The following is a 14244-nucleotide window of genomic DNA, read 5'->3' as shown; positions in this document are numbered from 1 at the left end:
CAGCAAAATCGATAAAATATATTGACCCAATAAGTTCCAACTGGTTAAGAATTTTTTTTTTAACTACAACAGTGAACAATCAGAACCAAGCATATCACAGACATGAAAATTTAAGATATGTAGAGTTAAAATGTTGTTTTGAAAGACATTGAATATAGTAGAACTGACCTAAATATTTTGCATTTAGCTCGCCATCTAACCTTAGGCAACAACCAACTTTTATAGATAAAGACTAATAGAAATCTGTTTGTTGCATGGAAATGCAGGTATAGATCCACCTATTAAACACATTAACTACAAATAAACCAAAATGTCACATTCAAACGAATTTATGTCCAATAAGCATTTTTCTTTTTATCTCTTAAACCGAATCATGTCGTAGTAGGCAACATAAATAATTAAAGGATGAAATCCTAAAAGCAAAGAAGCATACATATTATTAAGCATCTTAAAATGGGTTTCCATATATAATTAGAGGATAACAAACACCAAATCGTAAGGATTTCAAGGCTTAGCAAACTACAAAAGTTCATTCTCTAATCAGGATATGTTATGAACTTACTCACTTTATCATGAAAGTCAACATGACATAGCCTGTAAGTAAGCATCATTTTGCATTCTAACACACAATGAAGAGAAAATAAGCCCATGGTCAATAGGCTTAAATCATGATATCATAGGAATAGGCCGACTCCTATACCATCCACGTAATTTGGCACTTTTGATAGCGTTCATGACACAATAGTTATACTGCTTTTGCAATCCTTTTACCAAATTTGTCTAGGCAATCCTACTTTTAAATGATCTTTTTTGGGTTTTGAGAGAGACCCAAGTGGAGGTTCTACTAAGGTTCAACTTATTGAGCAGGGGTTGCTCAAAAAGTTCAACGACTATCGTAAAAGCTTTATTCTATCTTTATACACGTCAATCAAGTAATATCAGTGAATATTGAATAAATCTAGGATATGAGTTGGTGAAAAGTTGTCTCACCATTTGGAGTATCACCTCTATTCCTTTGTAAGCACCATCAAACAAAACTGGGAAAATATAAGTTTTCTTTACCCATTAAACCTTAAACCCAAAATAGTACAGTATTAGCCAATGTTCAGCACGGAAAATCATAGACAAACTAACTAACCTAACCGATCAATTTAGAATCCAGTGTGCACAATTATAATCCAGATGTGTGGATCACTAAACACACATAAACAGAGTAAAAAAAAATCACTTAAAATAGATGATCAAGTAGTGGGCACAGGGGTTCTGAAAATGTTTGAACTGTCCTCTAATAAGCAAGCTAAAAATCCTTAACCCAAACAATAATATAATACTGGAGTAAATCGTAATTCATAATATGTTACCTTAGCTTTCTTCGGTACCTTGATGATTGTCTTCATATTTATTAAAAAGTTGTAATTGAAAGCATAACAAATGGATAAATTGTACTATATGTTCTCCAAAGGGGTTAAAAAATGTCAAGAACTGTGGTTGACATCCTCATCTTCAAATGGGTCATATTGACTATCATATTCCTCTTCACTTTCAGCATGCTCGTTCTTTTCAATTATGAGACGCTCTTTAAGAACTTTATTTTCTTCAATCAGCTACTGATAACTTGCCTGCATAGCTTGATGTTCTTCAAGTAGTTTGTCAAATGCGAATTCTATTCATCGGTAGCGCACAGAGTACTTTATTTTGTCCTTATAGTTGAAGTCTTCTATTTCGCAACCGTGGGCTTCTTGTAAAAAAGCAATTGCTTTCTTTGCAGCATCCTGTTCCGATGTTTTTTTGTCATGTGAACGTATTCCTAAGAATATCTTCTGCTTTTTTATTCTGGAGATTTCAACTTCTACCCATGCCTCATATAAATTTTCGTGTAGGGTGCATCCGTAGGAACTTTTGCGCATGTTGAAATGCTTGAGCATGTGGTGGAGTAAGGTTTTGAAAGAAATGGTGTAAACTGACATACCCGATTCCATGACCTACATATTAGTCAAAATTGTTAGTTGTGCTATGGAATTGAAAAATACTACCAATGGGCAACCAAGCAAGATAAACAATATGCATGTTCATAACCATAAGGTGAATGAATTAAAGTTGTTAGCGTATAATTGAAGAAGACAGAGAAAAAGGTTCAGGTCTACACTGTTTTGCACCACTTTGCGCATAGACAACCCAGTACAATTACAGCAAGCATGTAGTGCAGCTTGGCCATTGTAGGGTTCTAATATGAATTTTATATTTCAGTACCATTATAAGTTGAAAGCATAAACCGATGTGTGGAATTATAAAATGATAGGCCAGTCACAGGCGCATAGATAGGTTCAAGTAACGCAATCATAATCAATTTCTTGTCAATGACACAAAAGCAGTATGCAGATGATATGGATGTACCAAATCAAAGATTTGGTTTAAACCTTTGTGGGATTTAGAAACGAAATAGCAGGAAAATTGAATAGGCCAAAAAAAAACAATCAGAATGGATGGGTAAGGAATTTTAGCATAGAAATGTAGACAATATTTTAGTATAGAAATTTTAGCATAATTTAAAGCTTGTGGATTCGTGGTTGCTGCTTTGTGAATCTCTTTTTTAGTGTTGAATACAATCTAAAGACACCACTGAGAGAGAGGGAGAGAGTACTAATTTTAAAACACGCCACTGAAGCCAAAAAGCTCCGGTTGTTAGGTTGTTGTTTCTTTTTTTAAATTGGAAAACAGTACATGAATTCTCAAAATTTATACAATAAACCAATTTAGTTTTTCTATTACAGAAGCATAAGTTTTATTTGACAGCAACAATAATAAGGGAAGGGAAATAAAGGAAAAAGTCAAAAAGTTTAGTAAAGAGAGAGAAGAGTGAATAAACCATGACTCACCTCTTAAAAAAACTTGAGGTCGTCTTGAAGTTTAGGAGGTTGTAACAAAAATGGTGCCAAACACTCAGTTATCTGGAGGATGTCTACACCAAGTAGCTTTGTTCAAAGTGTTGAGGAGAAAGGTTGCAGACTCGCGGGTTTTATACTGGTAGAGGTGAGAGAACAAATCGCGAACGTTACTTAATTCATTACTTTGTAATCGACTCGGTTATGAATTTATTGGGCAAAAAATTTGGACAAAGAGGAAGGCCTGAAAAATGGAGTTATTATTAGTATTTTTTAAAGAACGGAAATAATTTAGTGTAATATTATGTTGATTGCGATTGTTATTAAGTAACGGTTCGGAAAGGGTGTTTAAGGGAGAGGAAAAAGGGCAACGCGTTAAGCCCACGTCGAAGCCCATTAGGATTTTTTTTTTTTTTTTTTTTTGAGAATGGTCAATACATAAAAATGGCAATCAACATACATTAACCCATGTAACGGTGAATAAATATATTTCGTTTAAACCTTTATTAAGCTCTTTGTAAGCTGTTAAATTTCAAAGGTTAGTTAATTAATACTCTCCATGCATTGTGAACTGTTAGGAAAACCACACAAACATGCTGGTTCTGTCGAGACTCTATTTCCATTGTTATTTCTAATCTTGACAGTGAGTTTTAGATGTGCTTTGTTATTGTAGTCGTACATTGTTAAGGCTGCATGGCCACCCGAGGAGCCCTTGGGAGGTGTTGCTTCACGAGTAGCAAGAACTGTTTCGCTGGAGTCACCGGGTACTTTGCAAAGATTACCCATTCTAAAAACACAGCATTATATGTCAATTAGAGGAAAGAATGCATTATTTAACTAAGTATATTCGTTGTAAATAAATAACAAACTTTTGAGTGGAAGGAGTTGATTGTGAATAATATTGTACAGACTAATCACTTAGTCTTTATAAAGGAGGTGCTTGGTAATGTGATTGTTTAATGCTATAAATACGAAGCCAATGTATATGTATAGTTTCCATATATTCATAATAAAATTATTTGCTGACCCCATTTGCATCAATTACCAAGTTTATCAATGTAAAGAAAAGTAATGTATATAGTAAGTTACCTAGATTTGAAGTATTTGTTGGGTCAGTATTTTTTCTTTAGATTATTTCTTTATGGGAGTGAATTCTGTATGTCCATATTTGTCGTTGGTAATTCTACCATCCATGGGGGAAAAGAAATCAAATGTATATGGTAAGTTATTATGCTCAAATATAGAATGGACTACTTGTACACGAAGAAGATCCGAATATCTTTGTTAGTGGATTCTGTTACCTTACTTTTAATTATATGACCAAATGAAGACATGCTATTTGGATTTTGTTACCTAATTTTTTATTATATGGCCGGGCTGATCAAATCAGATTACTTCTTGAAAGCGGTCAAAAATTATGATTGGAAACGGTATTTTTTAAACCACGCATCAGGCGCATAGCATAGAAGCAGCAAAATAGTGAACTGCATAGACTTCCTTTCAAAGTGAATCACATTAATAGTATGCAACCTAATTGAATGTCATGTTTTGCTGCTCGCCGTGCACGCTGTATTTAGCAAATCTGAGGTTGAACTGGTATGGTAGCATAGGATTAGAATTGGTTGCTTCTGCTGCCACCTATATTGAGCCTACCGATACTGGCCTGCACCACATGAGAATTAGGATCCTAGTTAGAAAGCAATGGAAAAAAGAAAGCTACAAATGGGGAGACAACAAAAGTACGACATATTCTCGGTGTGGAAGTTAAAGAAATCATTCAACATGAGGAAGTCGTGTTCTTCAGATTTTTTAGAAATCATGAACTAACACTCTCTCGTAAAAGGCAAAATAAAAACAATTCTCCAATCGTGCCATATTTTATTTGCATTTAACATTTCCTCCCTAATAGAACTAACACCCTAGAATGGCACAAGTAAGCTTCTTTTACCTAGAATAAAAAAGCAAAGTTCCATTTTGATAGTATAGAAAGACCAAAGAAGGAGACCTAACAGTAATCTGAACTCAAGGTCTCCGTTCATCACTGGTGTCAAGCATGGGGATTTCAAGTGGCTATAGTGGCATGGTAGGGAAATCAAATAAATCGAGAATTGAAGCAAAATACCCAGCCCTATTGTTCAAGCAACACCTAACTGCATATGTAGAGAAAATATATGGAATGATACGTGACAGTTTGAAGAAAGAGATCAGTTCATTCTTGAACCTTTGCATACAGGTAGTACTTTGTCTGAGCATGACCTCACAATTTAGAGATAACATTTAGCATTTGACCAATCTACAAACTCTACTAACAGGCCCCAAGATCTACAAGGGTGAGATCCATAAGAGGGTCGACCAAAAATATGCATCTGAGCATTGTTGCAAAGCAGCAAGCATCAAGCATACACTGGCAAAGCATAGTACAGAGCATGGGTAACACGATGCATGTAATGTGTGAAAATCATGTAAGTGTATGCTATTCATAATATATCATGTCAAACTATTACTTTTACGATATATGGTTCAGAGAAATATTGTATGGTTATCTCACCTGAGATCTGCAGGTCCCATCGTTGATCACAAGGAAAACCTTTAGCCAGGTGTTTGCTTTCATTAATGTGCAGCTTTTCAATAGGTAAACTGTTTCTTCTGAAATTGGACATTTGAGTGATTTGAACCTGTAGAATCAATAAGAAAATTTTCAATGGGGGTTCATAGTCAGTTACAGTTCATCTTCACAGAGTAGTGCTTAGCGAATAAGACGAAAAACATAAGGACGGCAAATAAATGCATGCCGCTTAATACCCATAATACTAAGATCATGTTCAAAAGTTGATCTGACTCACCTGCCCATGAGTGATTCATGTGCCACAATACAGTCATCGATTATAGACATTTGTTTTAATAAAGTAGTAGTGCCATTATTAAGTTGTTGATAATGCCTAAGTGCTCTTATAAACCCACGCCCAAATATCCAAGATGTACAGTACAATCAAGAGGAGGGTATAGTTATGTATATCTAATAATAGGCAATGTATGAAATGCATAGACAAAAGCTGGCTTACCTTTAACGATGCTACAAAAGCACTTCAGGGTATACAATGTTGGTGGTGCAATTGGATGAATCGGGTGGTAGTAGGACAGTAATTCTTTTTGAAGACGTGCACCTAGATAGTGCGACATAGAGCTGGCCATGACTGAATGCTGGGGTCTCTAAGTTGATGCCGACATACTTGACTGACTGTCCTTGAGACTTGTTGATTGTCATTGCAAAGGCCAGTCTAACGGGAAATTGCCGTCTCGACATTTGAAACGGCATTTCAGTTGTTGATGGCGTTAGGGATATCCTCGGAATAAATACAGTATTTCCAGCCTTGGCTCCAGTTATGATCATTGCTTCCAGTACTCTACTTTCGCAGCGTAATACAATTAGACGGGTGCAATTGCAAAGCCCATCTCTTGGGGCAATATTCCTAAGCAACATTATAGGGCATCCTGTTTTCAGTTGGAGATTAAACGGTGGCAAGCTTGAAGGATCTAGGGAATTTAAAAACTCGCTAGGGTATGTGGATCCGTTGTTTTGAGGGCTTGTAATATCATCGACAACTTTATCTACCGCTAAGTAAGAAATCTCTTGCCCGGGGAACAAATTCAGGGCAGCTCGGTTAATGACGCTGACATCGTCATTTCGAGCAGCTAGGATGGTTCTTTCAGTCAAGTAAATTGGTGTTGCCATCCCAATCACATTCAAATCGGGATAAACTGACGAAATAAGATCCCCTATGTCAGCACAGTTTCGTATCCCTCTTGGCAACTCAACAGTATCTAAAGGATTCGTGCCAATCTAAAAAAATTCGAGAAATTTGAGTCAAGAATACATGCCTTTTAATCTTTAATTTTTATGATGTTTTGTTATTTGTAAAGTACCTTGATCAAGTAATCTGCGAAGCTAGCATTATTAGGCTCTGACATCTCCAATCTCATGTTATGTACCAAGTGCAAGACTTATACGTGTGTCCATAGCTGGGATCTTCTCACTGATGCTCCGATGAATTGCTCTCTGCTGCCTTTTGGTACAATAGGCAACGTTTGCCTGAAATCTCCGCCTAGAACCATAGTAATTCCTCCTAAAGGCTTTGAATTTTCTCGGATATCCCTTAGTGTTCTTTCAACAGCTTCGACGCAGTGTCTGTGCTGCATGGGGACTTCATCCCAAATAATTAAGCTAACTTCCTCGAACAGTTCAGCATGTATGGAGTTTTTTGAAAACTCGCAGAAGGTGTTGTCCATAATATCCAATGGGAGGCAAAAAGTCGAGTGTGCGGTCCTACCACCAGACAGCAGCAACGATGCTATTCCCGACGATGCAACATTGATGACTATATGGCCTTGACTGCGGCAAGTAGCAGCAATTGTGTTGTAGACGAACGTTTTTCCTGTCCCCGCTGCACCATTTAGGAAGAAAGTCTTTCCCATATTGTTTTGCACTGAATCTGTTATCTCGGTGTGGGCATGAAGTTGTTCAGCATTCAGGCGTTCCACATTTGCATTTGCCTCTTGTTCAAGACCTTCGTATTGCAATTCCCTCTGCTCCCAAATAAGTTTGTTCCCACCTAGCTGGTCCCAATCTTTTTTTGTTTGTGGCACGTCTGGGAAATTAGATAAAGTCTTACCTACTTCGAAAAGCAACTTGTTAATTAGGAACAAACCATAATCAGCTATTTCCTCTGTAGTCGGACTCTGGTTGTTAAACTTGGAACGTATCATGTGAGCCAGATCGTCACAAATATGCGTAGAAAATTCATTCCATAGTGTTGCAGGACTGGTTGGGGAACATTCCAAAAGGATTACGCTGAACAATCTGCGCAATTGGTATCCGGTCTTCATCACCGACGCCTCTTGTAGACATTCTCTCCACTCGTCGTCGGATTCGAGAAGGCCACGTGCAACGCATGCTGCTTTGAACGTGTCATGCTCAAAGCTGTCAACCGTACGAAGATCTTCAAATGATGTTGGTCCTCTAACAGCAGTCAGTAGCAAGCGAAGGTAGAAGCGTTCTCCGGCATTTGGATTTGCAAAGTACATTCTCCCAATAGTATAACCGTGGTCCCTTAGTTTCCAAATCTTTTTATCTCTTTTCCAGACATAATACTGTGGGAACTCCTGGTAAGTATATCTACGGGCACCCGGATCTTCGGCACAATATTTGAAGAAAGCCGTTAGAGTTGATCTCTGATTTCTAGCTCTTGCGAGAACTGTAGCCCTTGACTCCTTTGCATTGTAAACAACTCGATGCATCCCTTCCAAATGAACTGCCAGCCTTTCAACGTGTGGTAAATCTTTGTGCAGAGGGAACTCGATAAGACGCCATGCAGCTTCGGGTGGCCCGACATACCGTGCATCAATGTACTGTTTGATCTCATCATCAGTACCAACAATAACCATAGTTGCCCTATCATGCCCTTTGTAAATGTATTTGTGAATGTATTTAACAGCACGAACCGATGCACAAACTTCAATATTTCTATGGCAGTTGAACATCTCTGATAAGTGGGGGTTGTAGGGGACGACATCTCGGTTATCAACTTTGCAGTCGCGCACCTCATATTCGTTCCCAGTATTGCGTCATCGGTAAACTGGATATCCAACTTGATCCATTGTAGTTTCATCTGTAAAAGCACGCGGGTAATGTTTTGTACACCGACCATTCTCCATGCAGGGTGCCTTTGGGTTTTTAGGTCCACATGGCCCGTGTACCATACACCTCTTCACTGTCTCGAAAAGATTAGGTTCTGAGGTAGGGTTTGGGAACTCCGTAGAAACAATCTTATTGACTTGATTGGCGTTACGGATCTTATCGGGTTGCTTGAGGAAGATGAGTGCGTGCATGTGTGGCAGTCCTCGTTTTTGGAACTCGATAGTGTAGACGGATGCAGCTTGTTCGCCAAACACGCCGTTATTTTTTATCTCTTCCATTATTGCTTTCCTTTTCATTTCGAATACACGGGCAACCACCTCAGGTCTGTTAGACGCAATTTGGTGTGGCTTGAGAGCTTTTATGATTTCTGGCCAATTTGGATTTGTTGTTGCTGTTAGGAATACATCTGGGTGTTTGTTGTATCGCGTAATGGCCATTGAGTCTTGGTAGATCTCATACATATGTCTCGGGCTACCCGTGTGAGATGATGGGAGAATGTAACGCTGGCCAACTTGATCAAGAGGCAGGCCGTCTGCTGCAATGTCCGTCAAACCGTTGTAAACTTCCGCACGAATGTTGTCTTGATTCAGGCGAATATAGCGCAGGCGATTCTGTTCAGTTGCAGCCCAAGCATCAACTATCCATTGTTGGTAGAGGGAGCCCCATGAGTATGGAAGAGTATTCAGTTGGACAGTCAAATAAACGGTATGAATAATACTGTGCTTACGTTTGTCTGGCATCACTTGAGCAATTGATCTTGACATCCCATTCACTACACCATAACTGCTATTTTGTAACATGGCAAATTTTCAATAAGTAACGGAAATAACTGTTACTCATTAAGTAATGGATATATCCGTTACTTATGACTGCAAGTGTTACTTAAAATCTTGAATTATAATATAATAATATTTTCACATTTTTTTTAGATATGCTAACACTTATATCCGTGAGAAAAGTAGAAAATTAGGCAACAAAATTAAAATAATTTGAAAAAGAAAAGAAAAAACCGGAAGTGGTCACGCGCGCTTGGCTTTCATTCTTTCCCCCCGTTTTTTTTTTCGGCTAACACTTAATTAGCCAATTCTAATTTCGCCGTTTTTAAGTTAGGAAGGAAACAAGAAAAAACTCTCTTAAGAACCCTAATCTTGCGATTTCTTTCTCTACTTCTCCAACTTTCTACAACCCCAGGTTAGTGAGTTGACTCTCTCGATTCCGATTCGTCAAATAAATTTTTACCATATTGTTTTTTTTTATCGATTGAAAAATCAATTTTTCTTTCTCTCTCTCATTCTCCTGGTTTAATTATTTGTATAATTCCAGTGGACTATTGGTAACGAAGTGGACTGATCAAAAGTGGAAGTTCAAAATTCGGTAAGCTTCCAATCGGTGCTCACTCTACTTTTTAGTCTACCTTGTTTAATGAATCTAGATATAGTTGTTGAATAATGCAGATGCAACCACCGATAAAGGATCTGTTAATACTTGGAAAAGAGACAGCTTTCCATATATTGGAGAAGGAGTGCCACCAGTCGCTGATAAGTGGCAGAGAGAACCCCAGCTGTATCCCAATCACAATATGCCTCCTCAGCATTTTGACCCCTATCTTATGAATAGTGCATGAGCCATCAAGTAGCAAAGCTGTAATAACTCATGTCCATAAACAACATCAAAATTTCATCCTAGATGTCTTGCATCAGTTGTGCCTAACTTTGTCTCCGAATTGCACAACAGTTCATTAGGCATCTCATTTCAACAGTCTCTAGGAACTTTATTTTTGAAATATTTATGAACAATGGATAGATTTTGTAATTTTAAATGTTTGAACAGGGTTACTTCATGATCGTGAGTGGCTTCTAAAGTGTCCAAGTGGTGAAGTTCTTACACAGAAGAAGGTAACATGTCTAATATGCTCATAAACAATCAACTATAGTGTCGCTCATGACAATCGATATTCCCATCTAATCCGAACCAGCGCCCATCGTAGCATTTTCCAAAGGGAATGAACCCTTAAAACCACTATCCGATGATTAGGGAGTAGAATAGTAAAGTTGTTATTATTATGTTCACTTCAGCTATTAAAACAGATTTTCCGTAAAAGTTAGAAATAATGGGTCATCTCAAGTGAGTTTTATTTTGTTTTGCGGGTTCCAAATGTGTCTCATTAGTAACGCCTCTTTGACCTCTCGGGGGAATAATATTTGTGGAGTCTCCGCGTTGTGAAAAAAAAAATTGCAGATTAATCTTGCACAGTGTGATGGTTCCAAGGAAGAAATCTTAGTACAATCCCAAAGGTACACATGAAGAAATTTGTCTTGCAATGTTTACATGCTAATTACTCTTTACTCGGCCATCAGCCAAGTTAATCTTTGCAGTAGATGTGAATGAGTTAACTTCCTTAGGAGCATCAACTAAGTTGAGTTTTGCTGCAGATGTCCGTGTTTTCTTGTTGAACTAATTGACAGAGAAGTATTAATCGTAAGGGAGAGAAAATCAGAAGTTAAAAATATTGGAAAAACCATCAAAGAGGTATAACAGTTGGTAGAAAAACCTACAATAAGAAAAGTACCAATGTATCTGCAGATAAAGAGTCTTTTATGAGTTGACTGGGTTTTTAATGTTCTCATCTTTTTTATTCTTTCATTTGTTATGTTTCCTTTTACCAATTGTATTGTAGGGCATCACATCCTACATTTTCATTTAAGTAAAATCTATACTTTGCGATGTGAGTAATAAAGAAAAAAGGTACAGGTGTACTAGTAACAAAAGAAACCAGATAAAGTAACCTAAGCCAGTGATTCGAGAACTCTCGCTAAATTACAACTCTACCATGTGCATAAGCTATAACTACTATGGACGCGACATTTTCCAAATATAAGATAGTTGTTCTTTGTACAAGTAATAGTAGATTTCATTGTGCATAAGTAATTTTATCTTCTGCTTTAAACCAGGTATGAAGTGCAGGGTTATGATAGTGACATCAACCTTTGGTTTTCCAATGCCACCTCTCGTCCCTGCTATTTATTAAGATGTTTTGCCTCTCAGTTATTCTGTTCGGTGAACAAAAATGGCAGTGTTGGCATGTGCAGAGATGTCAAGAGCCAATTGAATTTTGTCAATGAAGCTCAGTTCTTACTAATATCCGAGGAGAGCATCTCGGACTTGAACACAAGGTTAATCTCAAGTATGTTTAGTAGTTGCATCCTTTTTACGTTGGTTACAATTTCCCTACTTTCTATTACTATTAATCAATTATAATGGAAAAGGAAGACTTTTCTAGACCCTTATATTACATATACTGGGGAAGTAACACTACATTTTTTTTTATTAATATATATTTTTTTATTATTATTGAATTCCAGTTCGAGCGACCACACACATGAACTTACAAACTTACTCTTGGGTCCTGCCGGAAAAGGACATGGAAACATTTTCTATTTCCTTATTTTTTTGATAATGATGACCACCATGCATCACTTCAGAATTTTAACAAACATAATCCACTGGTTATATCATCTTGTGGTTTTGTTGCTTCTATTCTCTTAAAATTTTTGTTTCTTTACGTTAATGTGTTCATACGTTTTATTTGTTTGAAGATGAACAAAATGGTTTCCATGATGAGCCAATTCATGTTAATCCCATGAGGTTTCGAATCCAACCTTGTTATTTCGAGCGCACCCATATGAGGAAGATAATTGGAGAAGGCTTACTATTGGCAAGGCACAATTTACGGTAATCTCTCGGACAAGATATTATTTAAATATTGCATGGTAGGAAGTTGGAGGTGTAATTTTTGATTAAGAAAAATAATAAGTCCGAGCAACTTTTACGATAAAAACTTTGTGCTTAGAAACTCTTGACACCTATGAGGTCATCCAAGATATTTTTCATGATGTCATAGTAGTTACAATGAAGGTCAAGTATATCTTAGTTATAAAGTTAGCACTACTAAATGTCTAAATGCCTTGAGTTGGTTTTGGTCGAAGTTTTGAGTTGGCCCCCAGTAATAAAATACCCGTAATGCACCTTTGGGATATGGAAGTTATACTATTGCTTCAAAGACCAAACATTCATCATATTTATATTATTGTTGTATTCCCAATGAAACCCATCTTCCTAATGATGTGTTTTGTTGCAATTGTATCGGATCCTTCTTTCCCTTCAATTTGCAGTCTTTTGGTGGATGCAACAGATGCCGATTATAAATCTCGACCACCTTAATGGACAAGTGAAGAAGTCAAAAGAACCTTTGGCAACTTTAGCATCATTTCGGCAAGTGAAGGTCTATAGATATTATTTTCGACAAATTTTATTATTTACTAATGGAATCCTCTGAAATGGTGTTCCGCTTTTACTCAAAGAGCACTTGACATGATGGATACGGTTTGATGATTTGGGGACCATGTATGGTCTTTCTCCGAAAATACACCAAATGCAAATATATAATGTTATCTTTGTTGAAAGCAGTCCGGTGTTTTCTTGAGGAGGACCTTTCAGTTCACCAATCACCAACCTCGTCTTCTAAATGAAGGGGCCTCAAGATCCTTGGAGAGGCAGGAAACAAGGGGACCTGAAATTGCTTTCCTTCGATCACGGTTCCAGGCACAAAGAGCTATGCACATTGTCAAGTCCATTTAGCATCTTTTTAGGTTTTACGTGAATGATACTTGATATAAATTCTTCCGTGGAAACAGGGAAAAGATTCTATTTGGGATCTTGGCCGAGATATGATAAATCGATGATGATGTGCGAGAATTTGAAGATCATTTGCCAGAGCTTCAAGTGGGACAAAGAATATACCCATGCTAAATCAGCTATGCAGTTGCATTCTTTGAAGTAGATTTTCAGAGTTCGTCAAATGGATTCAGCTAGGCCTTTAGCCAACTCACAAAGATTCAAGACGCGCTCCAAAGAGAGCCATAATGCATATCTTGAAAGAGGGAGCGGTCGGGGGTTCTTGGAGAGGATGGCTTTCAAGTAGATCGCATAAAATGATGAACGAAAGTTACAAACTTCGTTATGAAAGTCCTTTTTCATCACCTATGGATATATAGTATGTATTGTGTAGTAGCTAAAAGGAGCATATTTCTTTTGTTAAGAACCATGAAGAAAGATTAACATCATTTAGCTCATAAGAAAAAGTAAGTCCTCAATTTTTTTCCCCATTGTTGGTTTTGAAGGTACGATCTGAGATGTGATATCCAACAACAACCAGGAGAAAGTTTGGATGGCTGATTTGGTTCGGCCGGTTCATGAAAAAAGATTGTCAAAGGCAGAAACAAGTTTAAAGAAAAACAGTTAATAGTTTTCAAACTTTCTCTTCATAGGATTTTCGCCTGTTGAAAAATTTCCACAAGTCAAATTTGCACCTTACAAGAACGTTGATTATATATGGAATCCAGCTGTAAGTCATGAAGTGCATGAGAAATAGGGAGGTGTAGACGTGAATGAGTTCGATCTTGTGATGCAGGTAAAATGTTTACTCTTATATTGATAACTTTAGGTGGAAGCTTTATATCGTCTGTAATATTACATGCTATGAAGTACTGTTTGTTGAAGGACCATTCCATTGTTTTTTTGACTTATAACCTTCAGTTGCCTGTTTCGACATCCGGGGGGCGTTGTCTTGTCTTCTTCACTCCCGCCAATAAGTATTACATCAAGACA

The 14244-nt window shown here is 37.3% G+C and overlaps 1 long non-coding RNA gene and 1 pseudogene across 2 annotated transcripts; both read left to right on the top strand.

The window, feature by feature from the left end:
• Positions 1–14244, top strand: part of LOC147518336 (violaxanthin de-epoxidase, chloroplastic-like) — a 39646-nt pseudogene that overhangs the window by 16082 nt on the left and 9320 nt on the right.
• On the top strand, positions 10767–12229 carry LOC147518337 (uncharacterized). Of its 2 annotated transcripts, none has more exons than XR_015211766.1 (3): positions 10767–10871; positions 11529–11761; positions 12174–12229. It is a non-coding gene; the product is annotated as an uncharacterized LOC147518337 (long non-coding RNA). The 2 variants fall into 2 exon arrangements; XR_015211767.1 differs by having other exon boundaries at positions 11529–11750; positions 12174–12228.

Source organism: Coptis chinensis, chromosome 2, assembly GCF_015680905.1.
Source record: "Coptis chinensis isolate HL-2020 chromosome 2, ASM1568090v1, whole genome shotgun sequence".
Lineage (NCBI taxonomy): Eukaryota > Viridiplantae > Streptophyta > Magnoliopsida > Ranunculales > Ranunculaceae > Coptis > Coptis chinensis.
Note: the sequence above shows the minus strand (reverse complement) of the source record. Positions and strands in the feature narration are given on the sequence as shown.